Genomic DNA, 20,346 nt, shown 5'->3' on the forward strand with positions numbered 1-20,346 from the left:
TGGGAAGCCACTCAAATGTCACATTTCCCTGAGTCTTGTCACAACGTTCATCCAATCAGAGACTTATCTTCTGCTAGCTATTTACTTAGAAAAGTGTGTTAGAAGCTGCATCTTAACAGCATTTTTCTTGGGGATTCTCTGACATTGGTGTGTCCTTGTTTCACAGAACATGCATTCACTGAATGGAATTAATTACTTTTATCATGGGCTATGCACTGCAAGCATCTAAGGATGATTGCCTTTAAAGACAGTTACTAGAAGTATGCTTCTCTCTTTGTGTTTGGTTGATCTGGAATATGATGAACGATCATAATCTCATTTGTAGTGTTAGAACTGAGGCATCACTGGTGTTATATATATACCATGCTGCCTATATAACATGAGTTTTTGTATTGGATGGGGCTTTGAGCAACTTGGTCTAGTGCAAGGTTTCCCTGTCCATGTCAGGAGGTTAAAACTGGATAAGCTTTAAAGTCCCTTCTGGCCCAAACCATTCTGTGTTTAGAATCAAGTTTCTTATGTCATTTCTAAACCTATTGTGCTTTGTGTGGCCTATGGACTTGCCCTGTAGACGTGTGGCCCTCAATGAGAGTACTGGGATTTTAGTGACTTACTAAATGGTTTCACCAAGTCTAGAATAATGTGTTCCTTCTTAAGGTCTCAGCACATACTAGAAAAATTGCTGGGTTTGATCTGTTTTGGTTTATAAGTCAACCTGTCAAACATAGTATGTGTGTGATTTTCTTATGGACTTTGGGATGGAGTCTTGGGTGACATGGTCTAGTGTGTGGTGTCCCTGCCCATGGCAGGGGGGCTGGAACTAGATGATCTTAAGGTCCTTTCCAACCCTAACTATTCTATGATTCTATGAGTCTATAATTACTCAATTGGAAGTTCCCATGTTTCCAAGCTGTAGCATGGTATTCTTCAAATTGTGAATTTCTGCCTACTCTGTCAAGTTGAGTCATTTCCATGACATCAGTGACTGTTGTGGAGCATGCACTGGAGCTGAGGTCTCACTTCCAAAATCGCTCTTACTTTAGTTATAAAATGGGGTGGTTATAAAGGTCACAGGCATGATAATGACCTACTGCAAGATAAATCTTGGTTGCATGGTTTAAACCTGAAACAAAATAAACAATAAATTTTTCACTTGTGTATTTGGTTGATAGGCTGTAGGTCCTTGTGTAGTTAAAACTGCCAAGGTAAACATATGAAAAATTCTCTATTTGTGGAAATGACAGGAAAAGAAGAAGTTCAACAGAAAATTCAGTGCAGCATATTTACCATAAAATGATTGAGATTGGTGAAATAGATAAGGTACGTTCTTGTGTACAGCTGCCAACAACACAGATAAAAAATGAGAGAACAGATTTAGAGGAGGAGGTAGAAATTCCTTGGAAGGTCAATAAAAAGAGATTTGATGACACATACTGCCTTAGGGCTCTTATGTCTAAGCAATGGGGGTGGGAATAATGTTTATAAAGCACAAGGTGAGTGGGTTGCCTGCACAGGACAGAAGAGCATTGTTTTTCTTGGCATTCTCACAGCATGTGTAGTTTCATGTGCTGTTTGTGTGTGCTTTGACTTCTGGGCTTCACAAATTTTCTGGCTGGGTATTTTTCTTGCGCCATTCTGAATTCTCTGTTATGACAGATTGTAATATATACTGCATAAATTACAGTTGGGATTAGGTGGCTTTATTTAGCAGATTCATATTTCTTTTTTGATACATTATTCTGGATTTTTCAGTGGTTTCTTTCTGAGTTTCTACTCTCAGATTGCAGTTACAATCCAATACGTAAGCCTAAATCATCTCAGCCTTTGAAAACAACAAAATTGGTCCTCAGCTTTAGATCATTCATAATCATAGAAAGGTTTGGGTTGGAAAGAATTTTAAAGCTCATCCAGTTCCATTTTTTCTTTCAACTTTCTGTCTTTTTGTTCTGTCATATAAAACCCATGATCCCTTTGTTCCTTTTTACATGATGTGCAGAACTCCAAAGTTGCTTTTACAGTCCTTGCCTGGCTTCATAACTGTTCTGGGAAACAGTAGCCATGGGTTTCTTGCAGCCACACAGTGCTTGCAGGTACACTGAGCAGTAATTTTTCACATTCTTCAGCTGCTGTGGCCATATAGAAGCCCTATGCAGACCAGGACCACTCCAGCCCTTCTTTCAGGCAGTTTTTTAACTTGTTTTGCTTTGCTCTTGGAACAATGGCCCAGTAATGAGAACAAGGGAAGTGTATGACTTTGTTCTAATTGACCGGTATTTTAGAATGTGTACCACAGTCATTCTGGATGACTTAACAAATCCTAAAGGTGTGATTCCTTATAAGTAATGCTACCAGCCACCCAAGATTAATTTATAATAGACTGATATTCACAGTATCACAGTATCACCGTATGTTAGAGATTGGAAGGGAACTCAAAAGATCATCTAGTCCAATCCCCCTGCCGGAGCAGGATCACCTAGATAAGGTTACACAGGAACGTGTCCAGGCGGGTTTTGAATGTCTCCAGAGAAGGAGACTCCACAACTTCCCTGGGCAGCCTGTTCCGGTGTTCTGTCACCCTCACTGAGAAGAACTTTCTTCTCAAGTTTAAGTGGAACCTCTTGTGTTCCAGTTTGTACCCATTGCCCCTTGTCCTATCATTGTTTGCCACTGAGAAGAGCCTGGCTCCATCCTCATGACACTCCCCCTTTATATATTTATATACACTAATAAGGTCACCCCTCAATCTCCTCTTCTCCAAACTATAGAGACCCAGCTCCCTCAGTCTTTCCTCATAAGGGAGATGCTCCACTCCCTTAATCATCTTAGTTGCCCTGCGCTGGACTCTCTCCAGCAGGTCCCTGTCCTTCTTAAACTGAGGGGCCCAGAACTGGACACAATATTCCAGATGAGGTCTCACCAGGGCAGAGTAGAGGGGAAGGAGGACCTCTCTCGACCTACTAACCACCCCCCTTCTAATACACCCCAGGATGCCATTGGCCTTCTTGGCCACAAGGGCACAGTGTCGGCTCATGGTCACCCTGTTGTCCACCAGGACCCCCAGGTCCCTCTCCCCTACACTGCTCTCTAACAGGTCGTTCCCCAACCTATACTGGAACCTGGGGTTGTTCCTGCCCAGATGCAGGACTCTACACTTTCCCTTGTTATATTTCATCAAGTTATTCCCTGCCCAACTCTCCAGCCTGTCCAGGTCTCGCTGGATGGCAGCACAGCCTTCTGGCGTGTCAGCCACTCCTCCCAGCTTAGTGTCATCAGCAAACTTGCTGATAGTACACTCAATTCCCTCATCTAAATCATTGATGAATATATTAAATAATACTGGTCCCAGTACCGACCCTTGAGGCACTCCACTAGATACAGGCCTCCAACTAGACTCCGCCCCATAGACTACAACTCTCTGGCTTCTCTCCTTCAGCCAGTTCACAGTCCACCTCACTACCCAATCATCCAGACCACACTTCCTCAATTTAGCTGCGAGGATGCTGTGGGAGACTGTGTCAAATGCTTTGCTGAAGTCAAGGTAGACCACATCCACCGCTCTGCCATCATCCATCCACTGTGTTATTTCCTCATAAAAGGCTATGAGATTGGTCAAGCATGACTTCCCCTTGGTGAAGCCATGTTGACTGCCCCTCATAACCCTCTTATCCTTGATATGCCTTAAGATGGCACCAAGGATAAGGTGTTCCATCACTTTCCCAGGAATGGAGGTGAGGCTGACTGGTCTATAGTTATCCGGGTCCTCCTTCTTGCCCTTTTTGAAGACGGGAGTGACATTTGTTTTCCTCCAGTCCTCAGGCACCTCTCCCGTTTCCCAAGACTTGGTAAAGATGATGGAGAGTGGTCTAGCAATGACCTCCTCCAGTTCCCTCAGTACCCACGGGTGCATCCCATCTGGACCCATGGATTTATGGATGTCCAGATTGCTCAACTGGTCTCCAACCCATTTCTCATCAAGTAAGGCAGACCGCTCCGTTGACCTGTCTTCATCTGAGGTCTTAGCGGTACAGGGCTCTTCAGGACTGCCTCTGGCAGAGTAGACAGAGACAAAGAAGGCATTCAGTAACTCTGCCATCTCTGTATCTTCTGTCACCAGGGCACCCGTCCCGTTCATCAGCGGGCCTACATTGCCTCTGGTGTTAGTTTTATCTGCCATGTATTTGAAAAAGCTCTTTATGCTGTCCTTGACCCCTCTCGCCAGCTTTAATTCCAAGGAGGCCTTAGTCATCCTAGCAGCTTTCCTACATCCTCTAGCAGCAGCCTTATATTCCTCCCAAGTGACCAGCCCTTCCTTCCATGACCTGTAAACTCTCCTCTTCCACTTTAGCATACCCAGCAATTCCCTATTTAGTCATGCAGGTCTTCCGACCCTCTTCCTTGACTTCCTACGTGTCGGGTTGCTCTGATCTTGAACTCGGAAAAAGCAGTCCTTGAACGTCAACCAACTATCTTGGGCCCCTTTACCTTCAAGCAGCCTAGCCCATGGGATTTCCCCTAGCAATTGCTTGAAGAGGCCAAAGTTTGCCCTGCTAAAGTCCAGGGTTGCAATTCTAAAGTTAAATTCCCCCACAACGACCACATCCTGAGACTGTGAGGCCGCTCTCAGCTGCCTGTAGAAGGCCTCGTCAACTTCCTCACCCTGATCCGGTGGCCTGTAACAGACCCCCACAACAGTATCGCCCCTGCCAGCCTGCCCCTTAATTCTCACCCACAGACACTCAACTCGCTTGTCATCTGTCCCCGGACAGAACTCAACGCATTGTAGTTGCTTTAGCACATAAAGAGCAACCCAACCACCCCGCCTGGCTGGCCTGTCTTTCCTGAAAAGGACATAGCCCTCCATGACTATATTCCAGTCATGTGAGCTGTCTCACCACGTCTCTGTAATTGCCACCAGGTCATAATCTCCTGACTTAACACAGGTTTCTAGCTCCTCTTGCTTATTTCCCATGCTGCGCACATTGGTGTACAGACATTTCAGGGAGCAAGCTGAGCACACCGATTTCACCCTAGGATTACAGGAGGCCTCCCAGTCTTCATCAATTCTGGAGCGCTGTCCCACTGAGGGAAGCCCAGCTACAACCCCATCCCCCTTCAGATCTAGTTTAAAGCTCTCCAAATGAGCCCTGCTAATTCTTGCCCCAGCATCCTTTTGCCTCTGTGTGATAAATCTTTCCCATATGCCATTGTCCAGACTGGTGCCCTATAAAACCAGCCGTTACCAAAGAATCCAAAGCCCTGCCTGCAGCACCATCCTCGAAGCCAATCATTTATGGACTGAATTTTCCCATTCAGTCCCACATCATCAATGGAAGATGGAAGGAGTGAGGAGAAGATCACTTGAGCCCCAGAGTCTTTCACCATCTGCCCCAAGGCCCTGTAGTCTTTCTTCATCCCCCTCAGACTGCGGGTTGGTTCAGCCTGGAGAAGAGAAGGCTCTGCAGAGATCTTACAGTAACTTCCAGTGCCTAAAGGGGCTACAAGAAACCTGGAGAGGGGCTTTGGACAAGGGCCTGTAGGGACAGGACAAGGGGGAATGGCTTTAACCTGACACAGGGGAGATTGAGATGAGCTCTTAGGCAGAAACTCTTCACTCTGAGGGTGGTGAGGTTCTGGCACAGGTTGCCCAGGGAACCTGTGGCCGTCCCATCCCTGGCAGTGTTCAAGGCCAGGCTGGACGGGGCTTGGAGCAACCTGGTCTAGTGGAAGGTGTCCCTGGCCACGGCAGGGGATTGGAACTGAATGAGCTTTAAGGTCCCTTCCAGCCCAAACCATTCCATGATATTCACAATCACTCTAATTCTCTACTTTGTCACTGTCATATCTGAATCTTTTTAAAGAAGTTTTTACACTAGTGTATCTTCACAACATATGCTACACAAAATTATGACACCTCCTGCTCTGAGCTGATGACCATAGTGAAAGAGGGGTAATTCACCTTTTGAGTGTTTTAAGTTATATCTGTTATTTCAAGTCTGAAAAATAATCTCATTCAAGATGATAATAAATTAAGCTAATTGTTGCAATCCTATCTGTTAATGACTTCTATATTACATGGATCAGAAAGCTGCCTTTAAAATTTTTATATCTCATTGTTAAAATGACTTCTATTAAGTTTTTTGTCTTCAGTATTGTCTCAGTGCCTTACCTAAGTAATGAATGCTTAAAAAAATGGTAAAGCAATTTCACTGTCATTATCTATAAACACAGAAATACCATTCTAGCTTTTAACAGTGCAAAGCTTGTTTTTTATTGGTAAGAACTCTGATAACAGATCATGCAGAACTTTAATAGATGACTTACACAATGTCACATCCAAATGATTCAGACCTGCAATTGCTGTGTGGTAACATGTGCTTTTACAAAGACACCTAAGTGGGATTCAGTGATAACCCCTTTATCTTGAAGCTGGTGTTACTGTGGCTGTGACAATTTAATCTTCCTTTGTCATTGTGGTGATAGTGCCCTTCTCTATGGTCTGTAAAAATCACTTATAAATGAGATCAGCACTTTCTACCTACTGAAGCTCTAACAGTGGTTACAGTGAAATTTTATTGAAATAACAAGTTTCCTTCAAAAAAAAAAACACAAAAAACAAAAAACAAACAAACAAAAAAAAACAGCAACCAAAAAATAACACACCCTCATCAATAACACCTACTTCTGTGTTCCACCCTGCCCAAGCCAGAGGGGAGAAAGCAAAGACAGCAACCTTCCTCCTGTTTATGGTTGCTCAGCTAGATCTAAGCTAGGACCATATCTAAGAGTTGCCTTATCTTGTCAGACTAATGGCACACCTATCTATTTTGTCTTGGGGGCAACTATAAGGCCAAGGTTGGATGGTACTTTAAGCAACCTGGTCTAGTGGAAGGTGTCCCTGCCCATGGCAGAGAGTTAGAACAAGGTGACAAGGTCCCTTCCAACCTGGCCTTGAACACTGCCAGGAATAGGGCAGCCACAGCTTCTCTGGGCAACCTGTGCCAGTGCCTCAACACCCTCATGATGGTTGTTGTCTTGTGTTTAACTAGCTGAGTTGTGAAGCTGGTAAGTTCTGGCTAATATCTGGATGAGGAGTAAGAGAAACTGATGGAGTCTTACAAAAGTGTATTATGAGCCCAGGTAGGTTGGAGAGAAGTCTGTCTGTTTGAAGAACATGAGTTTTATAGTTGTTGTGTGAAAGCTCAAAGGTGGTAGGTAGTCCATTAAACTATTGTACTTAAGCTAAGTGCCTCTACTTCAAAGCTTCACTTAAATAAGATGAATAGTGCCTTCTTACAGCTCATGTCTTGCTTAGGAACTTGTGAAAAATAGACTTTTTTTTTTTTCTTATTTATTTTCCTCTTCAGGCAACTCTTCATGTGACACCAGTTAAGGATTTTGGTGGTGGTGACTCATTTGATAAAGAGGTAAATGTCCAGATGGTAAAATCACTTGGCAGTAACTTCAAGTAAAAGGAATTTATTTGAACAGATATCTCTTTGCCAGTTCAGTAGTTTGCTAAAATTATAATTTTAAAATAGACAATTAAGGAAATTGAGTGAGTTTGTTACAGAATTAACCAGCTCAAATAATGAACTAAAAATAGGCTTAAATAGTCATAACAGTCAATTTCTGGAAGATTATTGTTTCATTAATTTTCTCATTTCAGAATTGCTGTCTTACCAGAATTAAAATGTTCTCTGTGAGACTTTATCTATGGACACGTATTTGTACTGTGCACTGTGTAGATCTTGGTTTTAAAGTGTTGGAGCAAAAATGAGAAAGTTTTGGTTCTGTTCTGAACTTCCCTTCCCTCTATTGGAGGCAAAGAGTATTCAGGAAGAATCACTCAAGTTTTATTTTTTGCTTAGTGCTTTTTTGGGGGGTCAGACATCAGTCTTTGGCCACTGTTCAGAGAAAGGACATGAAGCTGTTCTCATATCCTTAGTATGTGACATGAAACAAAAGTTTTTCATTGCTTCTGTGTACTCCTGGATTATGTGCCTCTCTTACCTCATTTCCTGTTGAATATTTTCATAGATAGTATGTATACTATCAAAGCAAATACTGCTTTTGCAGAGTATTTCACACTGGGGGTTTTGATACTTGTTTGAACCTCAAGGAATGTTTTCAATATCCATAACAGCAAAATTATTCCTTCCTAGTAATTACAGGGTTTTGTGATTTCTCAAGAAAAGGAGAAGAATAAATTTAAAATCATTGGAATATAACAAGAAGAGGACCTCTGGAGTCATAAAGATCGGTTCTTGCTTGTATATAAGAAGATTGCTTGAAAATAATTTTAATATATGTACCAAATTGAAAAAAAAAAAAAAAAGAAAGAAAAAAGGAGGGGCACTCAGTACTCCTGCTGGAAATCTGTTCTAAAATTTCATTTCTCTCTTGATTAAAGAACCTTTTTTTAATATTCATCTTCATTCTAATTTATAGAATTTCTTAGTGATTATATCTTGCATGCCTAGCCCTTCTTTAAGAGAGGCAGCCAACCTTGCATTAAAGACTTGTTGTAAAGGATTTGTTAATTCCCCAGGCATCTATCTGAATTGCACTTACTGCTAGCATCAATTTGCATTGTTTCTTTTTTTATTGGGTTTTTAAGGTTTGAATTTTACTGACTACTTCTTCCAGCTACTGAGGGGTGGGTTTTTTTAATGAATTGTTGTACAGAAACGGCTCTGTAATACTGGATGTTTTGTACATTGTTAGACCATGAGCAAACTGACTGTGCTCCTGCTTTTCCTTTTCTTAAGTCTTTCTTAAAGATTGTAGATGGCTGGGAATGCTTGAAAAAGGTGCCCTGAAAAGGGCTTCTCTCCCTCACTTCTTAAGCAAAGAAGCAACGTTAACTCCAGAATCCCTGGCAGTGTTCAAGGCCAGGTTGGACAGGGCTTGGAACAACCTGATCTAGTGAAAGGTGTCCCTGCCTGTGCAGGAGGTTGAAACTGGACGAGGTTTAAGGTCCTTTCCAACTCAAACCATTCCATCATTCTGTAACACAACCTGACTGAGGAGGCATAGGGTTCACCTGAACTTGTTGCTACTGCACAGGAGAGTTACAAATTGGATGAATAAGGCTGCTGCATACAGTCCTAAAGCTTAGCAGATATTTTAAAGGGATTTGCAATTCTGGTGTTTTAAGCAAACAAAAAAACCCAACCTCAAAATAAAAAAAAAAAACACTTCACTTGGTTTATTTTGTGGATTTAGTGTTTAGGGAGTCTGGTGTAGGCTAATGAAGTAAATGGTAAACTGCTGTCTTTTGGGGAATACTTTTATTTTATTTTTCTCTTTCTACTTTGTAAGCATATTTGCATATACTAATAAGGAGCCTTCAGCCTCAAGCACATAACTGCAATCCAAGAATGTATTTCCCCAAATTTGAAAATGTGCACTTTGAAATTGTTTTTTTTTATATGAAGGCCTGGGCTTTTTTACAGTGTGATATTATGAGATCCTTTCCTCACCTGGAAAGTTAACGAAATTAATGAGTTTTGCTTTAGTGCTTCTGTAATTTTTGTTGTTGCTGATTTCTTTTAGTTTTACTTCATTTTATTTGAAAGAAACAGAAGCTATGTGTTTGCAATAGCCTTCTGCTTGTCCATATGTGTGATAGGAGTAATATTACTTCTATTACATGTGTGGTGGGTTGACCCTAACCTGATGCGAAGTCCCACCAGAGAAGCTCTGTCGCTGCCGTCCTCAAGTGGACAAGTGAGAGAAAATACAATGAAAGGCTCATGGGTCGAGATAAGGGCAGGGAGAGATCACTCACCAGTTACTGTCATGAGCAAAACAGACTCAACCCAAGGAAATCCATGTACTTTATTACCAACCAAATCAGTTTAGGATAATGAGAAATAAAACCAAGTCTTAAAACAGCTTCATCCCACTCCTTTCTTCTTTCTGGGCTCAGCTTCACTTCCCATTCCCTCCACCTCCTCCATTCCCTGCCAGTGCAGGGGGAAAGGGAGCAGGGGTTTTAGTCAGTTCATTTCATGTTGTCTCTACTGCTCCTTCCTCATTATGGGAGTACACCTCACACTCTTCCTCTGCTCCAGCATGCATCCCTTCTGTGAGATGCATCTGTCAGGAGCAGGCTGCTCCAGCATGAGTCTCTTTCACAGGGTACATCCTTCAGGTGCAGACTACTGCAGTGTGGGTCCCCCACAGGGTCACCAGTCCTGCCAACAAACCTGGTCCAGTCTGAGCTCCACTCTCAAGGGGGCCACAGGTCCTGCCAGGAGCTTGCTCCAGTGTGGGCTTCCCACGGGGTCACAGCTTTCTCTGGACACACCCAGATCTGGTGTGTGGTCTCCTGGGAGACCCATGGTGTCTCCATAGGCTGCAGGTGCGTATCTGCTCCACCATGGACCTCCATGGGCTGCAGGGGCACATCCTGCCTCACCATGATCTTCACCACCGGCTGCAGGGGAACCTCTGCTTTGGCAGCTGGAGCAATTCCTTCCTTCTTCTGCACTGATCTTTGGGTCTGAAGGGCTATTTCTCTCTCAGATTCTCAGTCTCTGAGATTGCAGTTTCTGCTGCTCAGGGGTTTTCCCTCCCCTTTTAAAAGAAGTTATCCAAAGGTGCTACCACTGATGGGCTTGGCCTTGGCCAGTGATGGTTCTGTCTTGGAGCCAGCTGACATTGGCTCAATTGGACATGGGGGAAGCTTCTAAAAACTTCTCACAGAAGCCACACCTGTAGCTCCCCTGCTACCAACACCTTGCCTTTTAAACACAATACAACAGACAACACAGTCATTTCTGCATGTCAGACAATAATGTCTGCAATTTCAGAGTAAGGAATCTCTTTTACTTCTAATCATTTCACAGTATCACAGTATCACCGTATGTCAGAGATCGGAAGGGACCTCAAAAGATCATCTAGTCCAATCCCCCTGCCGGAGCAGGATGACCTAGATAAGGTTACACAGGAACGTGTCCAGGCGGGTTTTGAATGTCTCCAGAGAAGGAGACTCCACAACCTCCCTGGGCAGCCTGTTCCGGTGTTCTGTCACCCTCACTGAGAAGAACTTTCTTCTCAAGTTTAAGTGGAACCTCTTGTGTTTCAGTTTGTACGCATTGCCCCTTGTCCTATCATTGTTTGCCACTGAGAAGAGCCTGGCTCCATCCTCGTGACACTCCCCCTGTATATATTTATATATACTAATAAGGTCACCCCTCAATCTCCTCTTCTCCAAACTATAGAGACCCAGCTCCCTCAGACTTTCCTCATAAGGGAGATGCTCCACTCCCCTAATCATCCTAGTTGCCCTGCACTGGACTCTCTCCAGCAGGTCCCTGTCCTTCTTAAACTGAGGGGCCCAGAACTGGACACAATATTCCAGATGAGGTCTCACCAGGGCAGAGTAGGGGGTAAGGAGTACCTCTCTCGACCTACTAACCACCCCCCTTCTAATACAACCCAGGATGCCATTGGCCTTCTTGGCCACAAGGGCACAGTGTCGGCTCATGGTCACCCTGTCGTCCACCAGGACCCCCAGGTCCCTCTCCCCTACACTGCTCTCTAACAGGTCGTTCCTCAGTCTATACTGGAACCTGGGATTGTTCCTGCCCAGATGCAGGACTCTACACTTTCCCTTGTTATATTTCATCAAGTTATTCCCTGCCCAACTCTCCAGCCTGTCCAGGTCTCTCTGGATGGCAGCACAGCCTTCTGGCGTGTCGGCCACTCCTCCCAGCTTAGTGTCATCAGCAAACTTGCTGATAGTACACTCAATTCCCTCATCTAAATCGTTGATGAATATATTAAATAATACTGGTCCCAGTACCGACCCTTGAGGCACTCCACTAGACACAGGCCTCCAACTAGACTCCGCCCCATAGACTACAACTCTCTGGCTTCTCTCCTTCAGCCAGTTCACAGTCCACCTCACTACCCAATCATCCAGACCACACTTCCTCAATTTAGATGTGAGGATGCTGTGGGAGACTATTTCAAAGGCTTTGCTGAAGTCAAGGTAGACCACATCCACCGCTCTGCCATCATCCATCCACCGTGTTATTTCCTCATAAAAGGCTATGAGATTGGTCAAGCATGACTTCCCCTTGGTGAAGCCATGTTGACTGCCCCTCATAACCCTCTTATCCTTGATATGCCTTAAGATGGCACCAAGGATAAGGTGTTCCATCACTTTCCCAGGAATGGAGGTGAGGCTGACTGGTCTATAGTTACCCAGGTCCTCCTTCTTGCCCTTTTTGAAGACGGGAGTGACATTTGCTTTCCTCCAGTCCTCAGGCACCTCTCCCGTTTCCCAAGACTTGGTAAAGATGATGGAGAGCGGTCTAGCAATGACCTCCGCCAGTTCCGTCAGCACCCACGGGCGCATCCCGTCTGGACCCATGGATTTATGGATGTCCAGATTGCTCAACTGGTCTTTAACCCATTCCTCATCGACTAAGGGAAACCACTCCGTTGACCTGTCTTCATCTGAGGTCTCAGCGGTACAGGGCTCTTCAGGACTGCCTCTGGCAGAGTAGACAGAGACAAAGAAGGCATTAAGTAACTCTGCCATCTCTGCATCTTCTGTCACCAGGGCACCCGTCCCGTTCATCAGCGGGCCTACATTGCCTCTGGTGTTAGTTTTATCTGCCATGTATTTGAAAAAACTCTTTCTGCTGTCCTTGACCCTTCTCGCCAGCTTTAATTCCAAGGAGGCCTTAGTCATCCTAGCAGCTTTCCTACATCCTCTAGCAACAGCCTTATAATCCTCCCAAGTGGCCAGCCCTTCCTTCCATGACCTGTAAACTCTTCCACTTGAGCATACCCAGCAATTCCCTATTTAACCACGCAGCTCTGCTGACCCTCTTCCTTGACTTCCTACGTGTCGGGATGCTCTGATCTTGAGCTCGGAAAAAGCAGTCCTTGAACATCAACCAACTATCTTGGGACCCTTTACCTTCAAGCAGCCTAGCCCATGGGATTTCCCCTAGCAATTGCTTGAAGAGGCCAAAGTTTGCCCTGCTAAAGTCCAGGGTTGCAATTCTACTTGCTATTCTACTGGCCCTACCACACAAGATCCTGAATTCCACCATCTCATGGTCGCTGCAACCAAGGCAGCCCTCAACCTTCACTCCTTCAACCAGACCCTCCTTGTTAGTGAGGATGAGATCCAGCAGCGCTCCTCTCCTAGTTGGCTCATCCACCATTTGCATGAGGAAGTTAGCATCCATACACTGGAGGAACCTCCTGGACTGTGGCTGTGTTGCTGAGTAGTCCTTCCAGCAAACATCAGGGAAGTTAAAATCCCCCACAAGAACCACGGCCTGTGACTGTGAGGCCGCTGTCAGCTGCCTGTAGAAGGCCTCGTCAACTTCCTCACCCTGATCCGGTGGCCTGTAAAAGACCCCCACAACAGTATCGCCCCTGCCAGCCTGCCCCTTAATTCTCACCCACAGACTCTCAACTTGCTCGTCATCTGTCCCCGGACAGAACTCAACGCACTGTAGCTGCTCTCGCAGATAAAGAGCAACCCCACCACCCCGCCTGGCTGGCCTATCTTTCCTGAAAAGGACATAGCCCTCCATGACTATATTCCAGTCATGTGAGCTGTCTCACCACGTCTCTGTAATTGCCACCAGGTCATAATCTCTTGACTTAACACAGGTTTCTAGCTCCTCCTGCTTATTTCCCATGCTGCGCGCATTGGTGTACAATATGTACAAATTGTATATTCTTTCTGAAAATAATTTCTGAATATATATATTTGCAAATCAGTTCTTCTGTGTGTGAACAGTGATTTCAGTACATCAAGCCTGTAAAAACTCTTCTGTACAGGAGATCTACATGAGAAATGGAGTGGAACCACTTGCTTCCTGACTAGGAAATCCCATGACTGAAATAAAAAGCATCTGCTCCCATGTTTAGCTACAACAGAGACCAATTTAAAAGTTTGTTTAGGTGTAACATTCCCACTGAGAATTACTACCTTTAAAAATATTGATCTCAAATTTTAAGTATCAGGAATTATGCAGACTGAGGATGTCAGGAGAGCTATTGCTTATTTGCTTTTTGCTGCTTCCCTCTCTTTGCCTAACAGCTTCCTCAAATAAATATTCTACTGGTAGGTCCCCCTGCTCTAGTTTGGAAGAGCAGATCAACACAATACAGTAGAAGAGGAAGAAAGAAATCCCTTCAGTTTGATGGCAGTACGGAAAAATAAAGGAAGAAAAAAGATAGTTTCAGGATCAGTCAAAACTCTTCTGCTCTTACACCTGAATTGAGGCATGTAGTGTCAACTCATTTTTTAAAACAAGTTTAGATAATTTTCAAAAATTACTGTTGATTGAAATATATGATTTAAAAAATATCTCCTAATGCAAATTATTATGGTGTCTCAAACACTTTCATAAAGAAGACAATCAGTATTTGAGATGTTCCCTTTCCATTTCAAAATATTAGATTAATTGCATTTTTAACTTAATATTTACAAATTGAGTTCAAATTAACTTTCCCTCTGAGACTGTTTTTAATAGATGTGCTGCTTAGCAGCAAGGGTGAAAATTAGAACCAAAAATAGAGGGCAGGGAGGAAATGCATGTTATACATGGAAATACATGTAGAGAGGATTATAAAAATATATCCAAATTTTCATGTCAGAATTTCTTTAAAAATGAGACTGAAGACAGATGGATTGCACCTATTTATGAAAATTAATTGTAACAGCACTGAACATGAGATACATAACAGAGATTTAAATCACAGGAGTATGGAGCACATGGCTTCTGACATTTCCAATTGGCATGCCATCCTCCAGGCTATGCCTGCCATGGCTTAATAAACTTCTTAATGTTGCCACCCTACTACCTATAATTATCATGAAACAAATAGGAAATCTGTTATTCAAAAAATGAAAGTGAAGCATATTTACTTACATTTGGTATTTACAACTGCTGTAGCTTGTGCTGTACAAGTTTACTGAGTGATTTCATTCCCTCCCTCTCCCCAGTGGAAGGAATTAACTTTTCTGTACTGCTCCATTTGTGAATTAAGGGCAGAAGTTTTAATCTATTCACCTTCTGCAATTATCTTATTTCAGAAAGCAATTCTCTTCCTTATTTTCTCTCCACTATGTCTCTTTTCTGCTTCATCATTACTCAAGACTAACTTTGTTCCCATTGACTGAACATACAGCTTGATGCCAGAGAATTGTCCCCTAAAATAGACTGGTACCAACATTCAGTGAGCAGCATGTGCTTTTCTGCTGCTGAATTCAGAACTCACTGAATGCAGTTACTATCAGTACTCCTTTCTTCTCCTTTGCCAGTAATACATTTTAAATGTGGCCAGATCTATGTTTGCTCTTCTTGGAAGAATGCAATCTGGTAGAATGCAGAAGTTTTTTGCAAGATGCTCTTAGAGTATCCAAGCAGTGTATAAGCATGGATACTGAAGCACAACGATTATTCCTTTGTTTCATTCCTTTCATTCCTTTCTTCCCACTGCAGTCATTCTGAAACAATGATTATTTCACTTTCTGAGGTAATTAGTTTTGTGATTAAATTAGGAGCAAAATAAAATCACCTGGCTTTGTATAGTTCATTGCAATTTAAGATTTGTTTACTTTGAAGCTTTCCTATGACATTTATCACTGGACTATGACAGACCTTATTAAGAATAAGAGACTCAAGGATTCAGAATTTCTGAGTATCATAGCTTCTCTTGTGTGCAACTAGAGCTGTGTATCCTTGTATCAAAGCTTTGAGAATTTACCAATATAGAATCTACAAAGGGTTGTACATTCCGTCCACAACACAGCTATATAATGGCAAACAATGAAAGGACAAGGGGAAATGGGTACAAATTGGAACACAAGAGGTTCCACTTAAACCTGAGAAGAAACTTCTTCTCAGTGAGGGTGACGGAACACTGGAACAGGCTGCCCAGGGAGGTTGTGGAATCTCTTTCTTTGGAGACATTCAAGACCCGCCTGGACACGTTCCTGTGTAACCTTATCTAGGTGTTCCTGCTCCGGCAGGGGGATTGGACTAGATGATCTTTTGAGGTCCCTTCCAATCTCTAACATACTGTGATACTGTGATACTGTGATATAATCAAAACTATTAGAGAATGATCAGGGGACTGGAGCACCTCCCATATGAAGATCGGCTGAGAAAGTTGGGGCTGTTCAGCCTGGAGAAGAGAAGGCTGTGTGGAGACCTCATAGCAGCCTTCCAGTATCTGAAGGGGGCATATAGGGATGATGGGGATGGACTCTTCATTAAGGACTGTAGTGGTAGGACAAGGGGTAATGGGTTAAAACTTAAACAGGGGAAGTTTAGACTGGATATAAGGAGGAAATTCTTTCCTGTTAGGGTGGTGAGGCACTGGAATAGGTTGCCCAAGGAGGTTGTGAATGCTCCATCCCTGGCAGTGTTCAAGGTCAGGTTGGACGAGGCCTTGGGTAATATGGTTTAGAGCGAGGTGTCCCTGCCCATGGCATGGGGGTTGGAACTTGATGATCTTAAGGTCCTTTCCAACCCTAACTATTCTATGATTGTATGGTTCTATGATTCTTACATTTCTTTCTACAAGGCATCCTTTCCTTGCATGAATTTGTACAAGTGTATGTTTAGTTTAAAAAGACTGAGCTTAGGAACGGATTAGGAATCCATCCATGTTGTTCACACATAGGTAGGCAAGTTTTCAATTACTGCTTAAATATTTTATTGCCTTTTTTAAAGTCCTTGAATTTTCAAAAGTCCTGCTGAAATGGAACTGTGAAATTCTCTGGCACCTGGAAGAAAGATACTAATAATTTTCCAATTTTTTCTTTTCCCTTTTCTGGCACACTCATGTGCCTTCTGTGGTTCACATAACTCCAAATAATAATTTGATAACTCCAAAATTTGAATACATGCATGAAAAACAAGACAATGCCCATATTTTAATGCAATGTTATGTGTGTGTGGTGGAAGAGATTTCCTTGTGTAATATTTTGTGAAGGACATGCTAAGCGGATACTTTTAAGAGGAGTCATTTAGAAGTGTTCAAAGCCAGGTGGAACAGGGCTTGGAGCAACCTGGTCTGGTGGGAAGTATCCCTTGCCAATGACAGCGGGGTGGAAATGGGTGAGCTTTAAGACCACTTCCAACCTAAACCATTGTTAAGCTAAGAAAGCCTTTCACTTGACTCTACAGAGTCTGAAATGAGTTCACTTTTCTAGGGCTGAAGCTAGAAGCAACAGAATGCTAAATGAACATAAGTAAAAATAGATACTGAAATGATGATGCTAAGACAGAATGGTTAAGCTTTTCCCAACAACTCCACAAGCACTGGTAAGTAGAAAATAAGTCAAAATTTCTGTGCATTTTGTAATTATAAAGTAACTCATGTTTTTGAAAATTGTGTTCTTGACTCAGTCATCATTGTAATAGTCACAAAATGGACCTTCCCAGAAGAGTTTGTTGACCAGCCATCAGAACTGAGACCTGTAGTGGAGGCACTGTTTGTGCAGTCAAACACACTGGTTCCATTGACTGAACTGCTGCTTTCAGTCAGGGAAGGGTGAGGAGAGCCCTTCAGGGTCACAAGACCTAGGCGGGATTATAATGGGTCTAAGCCAGCTCTTAAACAGAGTGACATATTTAAGTGTCTTTCCTTAGCCTTTGCTCATATTGCGCTTTTTGTCTTCACCTACAGTCTTGTGATTTTTGCTTTGCTCTTGCTGTATCTTCCAAGAATTTTGCAAATAAATTGGAAATAAGGAACTGTTTCTCATGAATAATAATGTCATTGTTCTTGAGTAGTAAATGAAACTTCTTGAGGAAAAATACCCCACCACTCAACACAAGTAACAGTCCAGATCTGACTCTTGCCTGTTTTAACAGGGAAAAAAAGATAGTTTGATATTCTGAGATGGGAGGTACACTAAGCCACTACTTTAAATGTGTTGTGGGCTCTCTAGAGTGTAAATTCCAAGGAAAATGAGCAAAACATCTACTATGAGAAGGAGATGGAAAATGCAGATTTCATATGATGGTAAATGTTATTGATGTTTCATAAACTGGTAAAACCTCACTTAGAATTGCATTTTTAGCTACTCCCTCTTCAAATAGTGTTATATACGAACAGCTGCAAGGGTAGGTTATCTGTCTGATTTGCTTTCCAACTTGCTTGTGTAACACTGGAGGGTTTAAAAGATGGATAACCTCCAATTTTGTCTTATGTTAATAGCTGTATGTTTTTTTTCTACCTGTAAAGGTAACCTAGCAAAATAATTCTTTGGATCTCAATCTAACCTTCATTTTCTGAACTCAGCATGAAGTGTGTGTCCAGTATGTGTCCTTAAGAATAAAGGAAATGCCAGAATCAAAAGTCTATATATAGCAGGATTCCAGCTACTTGACTATTATGGTCAGAAGCTGAAGTTACATCTGACAGGCAGCTCATATGGCTAGGTTAATGTATTTATGAAGGCCAAAAAGAGGCAGAAAAAAAATAATTTAACAATGCCACCTCTTATAACTCAGTAAAATGAGGGCTAATGTAACCTGTGAAGAGCTTAAAAACGATAGAATTAATAAATTAAACCTGAACATTTCAATTTTGTGGAGCCCAATCTTTTGTTCTATTAGAGACAAATAATTATTTTTATCAGGTACAGGAAATCTTTCAATAATAATGATACCTTTAAAATATTAAACTCATATATCATTACCTGAGGTATTTAATCTGTCTTTCTTACATGTCCAAGGGGGACAATTACATAGCTGGAAATTAACTTTTATTAAATAAGGATTTGTGAATTCAATGAACTGATAACAGAGGCTCAAACTCTGTTTCAGATCTAATGAAAGAATATAATTATTACATCGTAACTTTAAATTTCTTTTCTTTTGGATTTATCTATCTTGTACAGACTCAGAGTTATCAAATGCAACACCCTAGAAAAAGGACAGATACTCATTCCAGGACTATTATTTTATTAGAATAATTTTTGCCAACAAATTCTGGAGTCTGTCATCAGCCATGACCTTTACACTAGACTCTGAAATTACAGTAAAAATTGATTTGTTCTTGGTATCAAGATTTTATAGTACAAACATCTGTGCTTGTGATGAAGTGCAAAGAAAGTATGTATTGCCATTTGTCTGCCCATTAGGTGTGATACAAGCACACAACAGCCGGCTATCACTGATTTTTACTTACACAAAATAAATCGGTAGATGTCAGAGTGGATTTTTCAAGAGGAATGTTAAGCTCTCTAATCAAGTGATGCAGGAAATGGTTCTAAGGAGTCCTCTCCAAAAGTGGAAAAGCAGCATGGGAAAAATGATCAATTGGCACAGTTGGAAGGGTGATAAAGCTGGTCAACTGTAGTAGGGAGACAGCCTCTTTTTGCACATGAAACATCAGGCAGTAATGGGAAAGATGAGGAAGGATATTAAGCATGTGACAGCATGTGCTACTGGTTAGGTGATAGGTGGGCTTGTACCTGCCGTTGTGTCTTCATTGTGTCTGCTTCTGGCTTTGGAGATAGGTCTGGTAATATGAAGGACTGTCAGCAGAGACTTTGGATAATGGTTGGAAAAGAAAACTAATTAGAAACATTGCTTTAGGTGTTCTGAGCTTAACATGGGTGTCATACTTCCGCACCTTGACTAGAGAGGCCAATACGTCATTTTCAAAGAAGTCAAATTTGAACTAGAGAGGTAGGCAATGATTGTTTCTTATGGATATAGCCTCTACAAAAATTTCAGTGAACACTGGGGAGGTGGCAGACAGCTTGCTGAAGGAATGAATAAAGGAATATAAAAGGAGGACTAGAAGGATGCAAAATTTTGGACCAAAAAGTTTTAAGTGGGTGGCAGAATTAGCATAACGTGGGTGGAACAGATTGTTCAGAAACATAACTGAAAAATGCCCTTTATCTATGTCACACTGAGATGATCTGTGCTTATCTGGAAAGAAACTGATGTCCCAGGCCAATGGTAAATGGAGACCTTCGCCTCACGGCTGAAATCACCAGTGGGGAATGTATCTGCATGTTATGAACTGATCTAGAGCCCCTCATTCATCTCTTGGAAGTTATCAGATAGTCTATAGTAATTGCAGTGTTTTTTTATAAGTAGGATAAATCTTGAATAAGTCCTACTAGAAGGCAGCCTTGACTTTAAATCTGTTAAAAAAAAAATATGTATTAGAGGGGGAAAAATGTAAGCTATCCTACAGCCTGAAGCAAAAAACTTGTACCTCTCTTCTGTCATATCTAAATATCTGCTGCTGATCTTTGGCACTGTAAAAAACCCTGCCAATTTAGAGAAAAAGTTTCTTATTTTTTCCTTAAGAGCCTTGTGAGAAAAT

At 42.2% G+C, this 20,346-nt stretch overlaps 1 long non-coding RNA gene across 1 annotated transcript in view; it reads left to right on the forward strand.

The window, feature by feature from the left end:
- The window catches only part of LOC133207691 (uncharacterized), a 209,424-nt gene that overhangs the window by 107,043 nt on the left and 82,035 nt on the right, over positions 1 to 20,346 (forward strand). The window contains exon 2 of the long non-coding RNA XR_009724123.1: positions 17,207 to 17,318. This is a non-coding gene — a long non-coding RNA (uncharacterized LOC133207691). The remainder of the gene's footprint in view (positions 1 to 17,206; positions 17,319 to 20,346) is intronic.

The sequence above is a fragment of the Neopsephotus bourkii genome, unplaced genomic scaffold, assembly GCF_033783945.1.
Source record: "Neopsephotus bourkii isolate Nb327-2 ecotype Australia unplaced genomic scaffold, CSIRO-AGI_Nbou_v1 NB_33, whole genome shotgun sequence".
Taxonomy (NCBI): Eukaryota; Metazoa; Chordata; class Aves; order Psittaciformes; family Psittacidae; genus Neopsephotus; species Neopsephotus bourkii.